Source organism: Molossus molossus, unplaced genomic scaffold (assembly GCF_014108415.1).
Source record: "Molossus molossus isolate mMolMol1 unplaced genomic scaffold, mMolMol1.p scaffold_m16_p_18, whole genome shotgun sequence".
Lineage (NCBI taxonomy): Eukaryota > Metazoa > Chordata > Mammalia > Chiroptera > Molossidae > Molossus > Molossus molossus.
In genome coordinates this window covers 29,385,525-29,396,831 of record NW_023425353.1, presented here as the reverse complement: position 1 = coordinate 29,396,831, position 11,307 = coordinate 29,385,525, and the positions used below count along the sequence as shown (strand labels likewise).

The window sequence follows — 11,307 nt, the reverse complement described above, 5'->3', positions numbered from 1 at the left end:
GTTGTCATTTCCACAGCTACAGGCTACTGCAGTCTCTTAGATGATGTGGAACCGGGAGTCAGGACAAGACGTGCACATTTTAAATCTGGTGTGCAAGCAACAAATGAGTTGGCAAAGTGGAACTGCGCTGCTGGGGATATAAAGGAACAAGTGGAAGGAAGGTGGATGGCTGACCGCCTTTACCTGCGAGGACACCAGCAATGCATCCCACAAGTGCACCCCTCCCGACAGCTGCTGAGCAAGCAGCTTCCCGAGGACTGCAGATAGCGTGTAGGCACATATGGCCACTTTCCACATGCCAGAAATATCCACAGGTACAGCCCACCCAATAGCATGTGCCTCTCCAACAATTGAGGAATCCCTGACTTTCTTCATCAAAGGTCCTGCTGGATTCTCAGTACCACAGATAATGAAGCCCTCAATCACAGTACTTTCTCATTTTTCTTTTTTATCCTCACCCGAGGACATTTTTTGTATTTATCTTCAGATAGAGCGGGAGGGAGAGAGGGGGGATGAGAGACAGAGAAACATCGATGTGAGAGAGACACATCGACCGGTTGCTACCCACACAACCTCAACTGGGGCCGGGGACAAACTGCAACCAAGGTACATGCCCTTAGCGGGAACCAAACTCAGGACTCTCTGGTCTGCGGGCCGATGCTCTAACCGCTGAACCAAACCGGCCAGGACTCATTTTTCTTAATAAAGCACAATTACATGATTTAAAGACAAGGATATATAAATACTCATCTGGTTTTAAATTCTCTACTACTCCCTTGGTTATGACTGAATATAATTATCTTCAGACTTTTCTTCTTTTAATTGAAAGGAGAAAACTTTTAAACTTCCAACTTGTAGATATGTCCTAAAACAAAGAGGTCAGAAACCTTCTTTACTAAATAAATACCTTACCACTTTGTTTCAAAAGTATTAAAGATAAGTTCCTTCTTTATACACTTCTCAAAGGTTAGATAAACAAACACTTTGATTAAAAGTATAGGAATGTGCCCTGGCTGGTTAGGCTCAGTGGTCAGAGCATTGGCCCGTGGTCCAGAGAGACCTGGGTTTGGTTCCCACTAAGGACACGTACCTCAATTGCAGTTTGTCCCCAGCCCGGTGACAGCCAGTCGATGTGTCTCTTTCACATTGATGTTTCTCTCTCTCTCTCCCTTTCTCCCTCTTGCTCTATCTGAGGATGAATGCAAAAATGTCCTCGGGTAAGGATAAAAAAAGTATAGGAATGTTCTGGTCAAACAAGGTTTTGTAGTTCAATATTTACTGAGTATGTATAACTGTGCTAGAAATCAAGCTAGAGTCTGAGGACAAAAATATGAAAAAGGATGCTGCCTTCAAGGAGCTCATTGTCTAGTAAAATAAAAGGACAATCATATAGCCTGGCCAGTGTGGCTCAATATATTGAACATCGTTTTATGGACTGAGAGGTCCCAATTTGATTCCCGGTCAGGACACATGCCTGTGTTGCGGGCTCGATCTCCAGTGGGGAGCGTGCAGGAGGCAGCCAATCAGTGTTTCTCACATTGATGTTTCTATCTCTCGTTCCCTCTTCTCTCTCTAAAAAGTCAATAAAAAAATATTTTTAAAAAAGTACAATCATATAAAGAAATACAATATAATATGATCAGGACAACAATAAAATATGTACAGGCACCCTGGCCGGTTTGGCTCAGAGGTTAGATCGTCGGCCTGCGGTCCAGAGAGACCCGGGTTCGGTTCCCCCCTAAGGGCATGTACCTTGCTTGCAGTTTGTCCCTGGCCCTGGTTGGTTGTGCGGGTGGCAGCCACTCAATGTGTCCCTTTCACGTCGATGTTTCTCTCTCTCTCTTCCTCTGTCTCCCTCCCACTCTATCTGAACAAAAAAAATGGAAAAATGGCCCTGGCTGGTTTGGCTCAGCAGTTAGAGCGTCGGCTTGCGGTCCAGAGAGACCTGGGTTCAGTTCCCACTAAGGGCACGTATCTCAGTTGCAGTTTGTCCCCGGCCCTGGTTGGTTCATGTGGGTGGCAGCCACTTGATGTATACCTTTCACGTCAATGTTTCTCTCTCTCCTTCTCTTCCTCTCTCTCCCTCCCACTTCTATCTGAACAAAAAATGTCCTCGGGTGAGGATAAAAAAAAAATATGTACGGGGTCCAAAGGTTAATCCAAAGGATGCACAGTAACAAGGAGATACAGTGGAATTCATGGTCAGCTAGATTTTAAAGAGTAAATAAAAATCTCCCCACCCAAAATAATTTTCCCAGTGGCCGAAGGAATTATAGATAGAGGGGAGCCCTGGCCAGTTTGGCTCAGCGGTTAGAGCGTCGGCCTGCGGTACTGAGAGACCCGGGTTCGGTTCCCGCTAAGGGCACGTACCTCGGTTGCAGTTTGTCCCCGGCCCTGGTCGGTTGTGCGGGTGGCAGCCACTCGATGTGTCCCTTTCACATCGATGTTTCTCTCTCTCTCTCTTCCTCTCTCTCCCTCCTGCTCTGTCTGAACAAAAAATGTCCTCGGGTGAGGATTAAAAAAAACAAACAAACAAACAAACAAAAATAGATAGAGGGGAAAACATACATTCTTTCAACAAGGTTCCTAATTGGGGACAGATATTATGGGACAGATACTTTGAAATACCTCTCCTAGAGATACAATGATGAATTAAGACAAAGTCTCTGACTTCATGGAGTCAGGTGGGACCAATAAGTAAACCAGTATTAAAGTACAGTGTGATAAATGTGACAACAGAAAGAAGTAGAGATATTAGAAGTTTATGGGTCAAGCGGAAATAAGACCTAAACTTAGATGCAAGGAATGAACAGAAATTATCCAGGTGAAATGTATATATATCAGGAGTGGAGTGGAAGATGGTGTGAAGAAGGCATGACATTCCAGGCACAGAGACAAGCACAAAGAGAGACAGAGACAGAGACAGAGACAGAGACAGAGAATGTCGCTCAGTATGCCAGAAGCACAGGTGGGTGTCTGAGATAATGTTAAAGTGAAAGCAAGAATCATATCTCTTAAATTGGAGTTTGGACTTTATCTTGAGGGCAATAAGGAACTAGTATATGTTTTTTTTTGTTTTTAACATAAAAAGACTTGTTCAGATTTGTGTTTGAGAAAAAAAGTATGTAGCTACAGTACAGTGAATAAAATAGAAAGAAATAAAGCTGGAAGTAAAGAAGACAGCTGCAGTGATCCAGAAAAGGGTTTATAGTAGTCTGAACTAAGATAGTAGCAAAGGAAAGAGAAAATGGCTGGGAGGGCTGAGAGATTTAAGAGGTGAAAGAAACAAGACTTTTGACTGATTTAATAAGAAATAGAAAGAAAGAAAAAGGAATAAAAAATGATGGATGCCTCAGTTTCTGGTTTGGGCAAAGGGTGGATGGTACTACTATTCAGTAAGATAATAAAAAGCGAAGAATAGCCCTGGCCGGTTTGGCTCAGCGGTTAGAGTGTTGGCTTGCGGTCCTGAGAGACCCGGGTTTGGTTCCCGCTAAGGGCATGTACCTTGTTTGCAGTTTGTCCCCGGCCCTGGTTGGGTTGTGAGGGTGGCAGCCACTCGATGTGTCCCTTTCACTTCGATGTTTCTCTCTCTCTCCCTCTTCCACTCTATCTGAACAAAAAATAAAAAATAAAAAAATAAATGTCCTTGGGTGAGGATAAAAAAAAAAAAGCGAAGAATATATTTTGAGAGGGTAAAATAATCACTTTAATTTTGGTCAGACTGAGTCTGAGATGCATATAAATTATTCAAATGAAGATGTCCAATAGGCTGTTGGATATGCAAAAACTCAAAAGAAAAGGTTTAGACCAAATATACAGATGTGAGAGTCATCCATATACAAAGTAAATGATAATTAAAGCAATGTGAATAGATAAAATTGCCTGGGGACAGAATGTACAAGGTAAGAAGAAAATCTAAGACAAACCCCGTGGAATACTAACATTCACAAGACAAACAAAGGAAGAGCTGTGAGAGGAGAGTGAGAGGGGACAGCCAAAAGGGAAGGTGAAAATATTAACAGAGGAAAAAGAGTAGATACTTAATGAATGCTTACTACATGCTATATATACTAAGTGATTTATGTACACTATTTTTAAATGTATGTATGTATGTATGTATGTATTTATTTATTTATTTATTTATTTATTTATTTATTTATTTATTAGAGAGAGAGGAAGGGAGAGGGAGAGATAGAAACATCGATGTGAGAGAAACACAGAGTGGCTGCCCCCTGCACCTCCCGTACTAAAGATCGAGCCTGCAACCCAGGCATGTGCCCTGACCAGGAATTGAACTGGGGATCTCTCAGTCTATGGGATGATGCTCAGTCCACTGAGTCACACCGGCTAGGCAAAGAAGGAAAGAAGGAAGGACATACATTCTTTCAACAAAGTTCTTAGTCTGGTACAGATATTATGGGACAGATAGTTTATAATACCTGACCTAGACATAGAATAATGAATAAGACAGTTTCTGACTTATTACATATAATAAGTGAGCAACTTTTATCTGCATCATTATAGATATGGATTTTGGCTTAGAGAGATCAACTTGCTCAGGTTTTCGCGTCTGAGCAAGTTACACTACTTTCTGTGAAAGAATTAAAAAGTGCAGTATCAGACAAAGAAAAACAGTAATTCAAAAAGAAAGACATCATCCCAGCTGCAATGAGCTCACCTAGCACTGAGATCTTGGTTTCTTTTTTTTTACTTTATTTTATTTTATTTTTTATCCTCACCTGAGGACATTTTTCCATTTTCTGTTCAGATAGAGTGGGAGGGACAGAGAGAGAGAGAGAGAGAGAGAGAGAGAGAGAAACATCAACGTGAAAGGGACACATCAAGTGGCTGCCACCCACACAACCCAACCAGGGCCAGGAACAAACTGCAACGGAGGTATGTGCCCTTAGCGGGAACTGAACCTGGGTCTGTCTGGACTGCAGGCCAACGCTCTAACCGCTGAGCCAAACCAGCCAGGACGAGATCTTGGTTTCTAATAACTTTCTCCATTAAATGGAATCAAGACTCTTGGGGATAAAGTGGAGTGAGCAGGAAATATGTAGAATGAGCCTGGAGCATTTGTAAGTGATTAAAAAGTAAGAAAGTACTCAAACAAACAACTCACTCCACAATGAAAGGGATATATCGAAGGGCACACCAAATGAAAGCTCCCAATGGCCACAGTTGTAATAATTTTTTTTTATCCTTACCCAAGGAGATTTTTCCATTTATCTTTAGACAGATTAGGAGGGAGGGAGAGAGGAAGAGAGAGAGAGAGAAAGAGAGAGAGAGAAACATTGATGCGAGAGACAGATCAACTGGTTGCCTCCTGCGCGACCCCAACCAGGGCCGGGGACAAACTGCAACTGAGGTATGTGCCCTTGGGCAGAATTGAACCCAGGTCTCATTGGTCCACGGGCTGACACTCTATCCACTGAGCCAAACCAGCCAGGGCACAGTTTTAATAATTTAAGTAAAATAAAGTAATATTGGACTTTAACTCAGAGTGTAATCTAAATATCCATGAGACCATACAGATATAAATGGAATGAATGAATGAATGAATGAGACACTAGAGAGTTTGCTCTCTCATACTGTCTCCACTTGAGGACACAGCAAGAAGGTAGTAGTCCATAGGCCACTCAGAGCTCTCACTAGGAACCAAAGTGGGCAGCATCTTAATCTTAGATTTCCCGTCCTCCAGAACAGAAGAGAAACAAATTCCCATTGTTTAAGCCACCCGGTATATGGCATTTTGCTGAGAGAGTCCAAGCTGACTTGTACAGTGTCCTCTAAAGCACAAAAGTAATGAATTTTGATGAAGTCCAATTTATTTTTGTTTTTGTTACTTTACTTTTGGTATCTTATCTAAAAAACCATTAAAGATTTGTGCCTATGTTTTCTTCTACGAGTTTCATAGTTTTAGTCCTTACATTTTGGTCTTTGATCCAATCTGAGTTAATTTTTGTATATAGTGAGAGAGAGGGGTCCAACTTACTGTTTTACAAGTGGATATCCACTTGTCCCAGCACCAGTTTTTGAAAAAACTATTCTTCTCCCAATGGATTGTCATGGCATCCGTGTCAAAAATCAACTGACCATAAGCCCTAGCCAGCTAGCTAAGGTGGTTAGAGTGTCATCCCGATACACCAAGGTTGAGGGTTCCATCTCTGGGAGGGCACATACAAGAACCGATCAATTAATGCATAAATGCATGGGACAACAAATGGTTGTTTTTCTCTCTCTAATCGTTCTTAAAAATTTTTTAAATCAACTGACCATAAATGTGATGGTTTATTTCTAGACTTTTATTGTTATTATTATTTATTTATTTATTTATTTATTTATTTATTATCCTCACCCGAGGACATTTTTTCATTTCTTGTTCAGATAGAGTGGGAGGGATGGAGAGAGAGAGAAACATCGACGTGAAAGGGACACATCGAGTGGCTGCCACTGCATGACCCAACCAGGGCCGGGGACAAACCTCAGCTGAGATACGTGCCCTTAGTGGGAACCAAACCCTGGTCTCTCTGGACCTCGGGCCAATGCTCTAACCGCTGAGCCAAACCAGCCGGAGCTATTTCTGGACTTTTAATACTATCCCACTGATCTATCTATTTACCCCTATAGCAGTAACACAGTCTTTATAACTATAGCTTTATAATAATTTTGAAATCAGGAAGTATGTCCTCCAACTTTTTTTCTCCTTTTTCAAGGTTGCTTTGGCTATTCTAGGACAACTATCACACTATTTATGAATTTCTATACTTTGTTTTTTCACTTTGCCTTAAACTTTAAACATTTCCCCCATATTATTATAAGCTGTATCTAAATATTTTAATAGCTATATGATATTGCATTGAGTTGAAACACTATAAATTATTATCCATTCCCTCATTGTCAGATAAACTGCCTTCATTTATTACTGATAAATAGTAACACAATAAATATATTTTTAATTACTTTCTAGTTCTGCTCCTGGTATAACCACTTAGCTGCTATTGAACTAGCCAGCTAACAGATAAAAACTCTAAATTCTGGATAAAACCTAACTATTTCAAATCAAGAGAGGGACAACAGAGCCACACTTGTTTAGCCAGATGAGTTTCCTTTCTATAGCTTTTAGTTACAGGGAAGGCACCAGTCTGTGCTGTGCAGGGTGCTAAAACTCCTACAGAAAAAAACACAATCTTACTGGCTTAAAGAATGAGATAGCAGAGTTTGGGATAAACATAATTACAGACAAGGAGGAAAATTGGGAGAAGGAAAGAACCAGCTAGGGGAAATCCCAAATTCTGTATATAAATTCGGCCCAGCCCTGGCCAGTTTGGCTCAGCAGTAGAGCGTTGGCCCACGGATCAATAACTTGTGGGTTTGATTCCAACCAAGGGCACGTACCTTGATTGCGGTTCATCCCCAGTACCTGGTTGGGGTCATGCGGGAGGCAACCATCGATGTGTCCTCTCACACCAATGTTTCTCTCTCTCCTTTTCTCTTCCTCCCTCTTCCTCCCACTCTGTCTGAAGATGAATGGAAAAAATAAATTCTGCCTAAATCTTTGACTGACTTCTGGGGCAGATACCAAGTATCACAGCTAAGGCTAGAACAAATTTTAAACTAAATTAATATCTGAGTTGCCATTCCATCACAAGGAAGACAGAGTTTGTAGTCAGAGTCCAACAAAGTTAAATGTCCACTAAAAACATAAATAACAACACTATTTGGGAGAATATAAACAAATTCAGTCTTTACAACATATTTACAATGTACTAGATATATCTGAAACTATTTGACATATAAAAAATAGGTGAACATGATCCATTCTCAAGGGAAAAGGCAATCAGTGGCTTTGACCCTCTGATGACTCAGACACTGGAACCAAAAGAGAAGAATTTTATTTTTTTATTCTTTTTTTTTATCCTCACCTGAGGACATTTTTTCCATTTTTTGTTCAAATAGAGTGGGAGGGAGAAAGAGAAACATCGACATGAAAGGGACACATCGAGTGGCTGCCACCCACATGACCCAACCAGGGCCAGGGACAAACTGCAACTGGGGTACATGCCCTTAGTGGGAACTGAACCCGGGTCTCTCCAGACCACAGGCTGACGCTCTAACCTCTGAGCCAAACCAGCCAGGGCCCAAAAGAGAAGAATTTTAGAGCAGCTATTATAAGTACACTTAGAAGGTAAAGGAAAAATAATCAATAAAAAGATAGGAATTCTCAGTAAAACCAAATAAAAATTCTAGAACTGAAAAACTCAACATCTGAAATTAAAAATCCATTGGATAGAATTAACAGCTGACTGATGATAACAGAAAAATAAGTAAGTCAACTGGAATTTAGATTAATAGCAAATTTCCAGTGTGAAGAACACAGAGAAAATAAAGATGAGAGAAAAAAATGAACAAAACCTCAGGACTCACAGAGCAATACCAAAATATGTAACATACACACAATTGAAGTTCCAAAAGGAGAATAAAACAGGAGGTAGAAAAAAATCTGCATATTTAATAGCCAAAACTTTCTTAAATTTCTTAAACTTTCTTAAAGACATAACTTTAGAAGTTCAGTGAGCCCCAAGCAGAATAAATACAAAGAAAACCACATCTACGTATATCACAGTCAAATGTTAAAAATCAAACATAAAAAAATTATGGTTTATATTTTATATTTAAGATTATTTCCCTATTGTGGACTCTTAAAAGCTCCATGGCCAAAGGAAATCAGTATTTTTAAATTTCCTCGTAGATATTGCCAAACAGCTTCCCCAAAGAAATATCAGTGTGGCTGAAGTATAGTGGGTACAAATACGAGCAGCAGAGACAATGATGAAGACATATGTGGAGACATAATGTAGATTTTGTAGGCAAGAAGTTGGGCATTGTATCCAAATTTAAATAGAAAGCTGTTTAAAAGGTTTTAAGCAGGAAAATGACCCAGTAATTGTACTGAGTATCCTAAGAAAATAAATAAAAAGAAACAAAAAACTGTGACTAAAAATATTCATTGTGATGACCAACATCACAGCTATACATAGACATAGATGTCTACGTATATGTGTGTTTATATATATCATGTATATAAATATATAAAATCATATATATAAAACCAACAACCAAAAAAGACTTAAATATCCATTGATTTAAGAAAATGAAAAATGTTTAATAAATTATGATTGATAAACACAATAAAATAGTAACTATAAAGCTTTATTTTTTATTTATTTGTTTTTTATCCTTACCCAAGGACATTTTTCCATTTTTTGTTCAGATAGAGTAGGAGGGAGAGAGAGAAAGAGAGAGAGAGAGAGAGAAACATCGACATGAAAGGGGCACATTGAGTGGCTGCTTCCCGCACGACCCAACCAGGGCCTGGGACAAACTGCAACCGAGATACATGCCCCTAGCGGGAACTGAACCTGGGTTTCTCTGGACCGCAGGCTGACGCTCTAACCACTGAGCAAAACCAGCCCGGGGAAATAGTATAAAACTTTAAAATGCTGTTTATGCCCTGGTCCATTTGGCTCAGCAGTTAGAGCATCAATCCACGCCCTGAAGGGTCTCCAGTTCTATTCCCAGTCCATCCAATCGACGTGTCTCTCTCACACTGATGTTTGTCTCTCTCTCCCTCCCTTGTACTCTATCTAAAATCAATGGGAAAATATCCTTGGGTGAGGATTAACAAAAAATTAAAAACGCGCCCTGCCGGTTTGGCTCAGTGGTTAGAGCGTCAGCCTGCAGTCCAGAGAGACCCGGGTTCGGTTCCCGCTAAGGGCATGTACCTCGGTTGCAGTTTGTCCCCAGCCCTGGTTGGGTCGTGCAGGAGGCAGCCACTCGATGTGTCCCTTTCATGTTGATGTTTCTCTCTCTCTCTTCCTCCCACTGTATCTAAACAAACAAAAAAAATGCTATTTATGAAGACCATCAGCATAAGAAAAGTATTCTTTGCATTTGGTCAAAAAAGCAAAAGAGAAAATTATATGTATATTAGCTTTGTAACTATAAAATGTAAATATATGAATAATGAATGAAAAATAATAAAAACAAGAAGGTTATGTTAGGTGTTAGAATTTTTTTTACTACTTTTCAAATTTTTCTATTATGTCATCGTTACATCATCATTTCAATTAAGTAAAATACTTTTCTACATCTATTTCCAATACAATTCTCAACTTTACTGTTGTTAACATACATTCATGGCTAACCTTTATGACTATCTTTTTTACCCTTTAGATGCCTAGTCTCCCATCAAAGACAACTTCCCTCACCTAAACCCTCCTTCTCTTCTTTTTCGTCTATCTTTTGAAGGCTATTTTTCTGTCACACTTCCCTTTTATGTCTTAGAATCCTCTCCCTTATTTTCAAGATCATTACATTACTCCATTATCTCTGTGTCATGACTTAGTATCATAGTTCTCCATATCTACCAAGCTTGTTGTTCCTAGCTCTTTCTCCTGACCTGAATAGTACAATTTGTGAGAGCAGAGATTTCCAACTTTGTGTTGTGAATAGGCTATGGGTTACCAAGATACTGATCCCCTCAGCCTTTGGGGCAGCCAGGAGTGTCAGACTGGGGCAGCAGAGCTCCTGGCTAGCTTACCTCTGACCTCAATCCACCTCGTCTGTTTAGCCCTAGTGCATCCTATAAACGTTATCGATTCCTATTTATGCCATAATGTGACAAAAAATTAAGAAGCATATACCCCTGACGGGGTAGCTCAGTTGGTTAGAGTGCCATCCTGATACACCAAGGTTGCAGGTTCAATCCCTGGTTAAGGCACATACAAGAACCAAGCCCGGCCGGTGTGGCTCGCTGGTTAAACATCGACCATGCACCAAGAGGTCTCTGGTTCAATTCCCAGTCAGGGCACATGCCCAGGTTGTGGGCCCAATCCCAGTGGGGGGCATGCAGGAGGCGGCCAATCGATATTCTCTCGCATCGATGTTTCTATCTTTCCCTCTCCCTTCCTCTCTCTCTAAAAGCAACAAAGAAGAATTTTTTTTAAAAAAAGAATCAACCAATGAATGCATAAAGAAGCAGAACAATAAAAATTGATGTCTGTTTCTTCCTCTCTCTAAAACCAATCAATAAATAAAATTTTTTAAAAAATCATATAAAGGGCCCTGGCCGGTTTGGCTCAGCGGTTGGAGCATCGGCCTGCGGTACAGAGAGACCTGGGTTCGGTTCCCGCTAAGGGCACGTACCTCAGTTGCAGTTTGTCCCCGGCCCTGGTTGGTCGTGCGGGTGGCAGCCACTCGATGTGTCCCTTCACGTCGATATTTCTCTCTCTCTCTCTCTTC

General features: G+C 40.5%; 1 protein-coding gene across 4 annotated transcripts in view; it reads right to left on the bottom strand.

The window, feature by feature from the left end:
• The window catches only part of TFDP2 (transcription factor Dp-2), a 143,293-nt gene that overhangs the window by 117,185 nt on the left and 14,801 nt on the right, over positions 1 to 11,307 (bottom strand). The window lies entirely within an intron of this gene.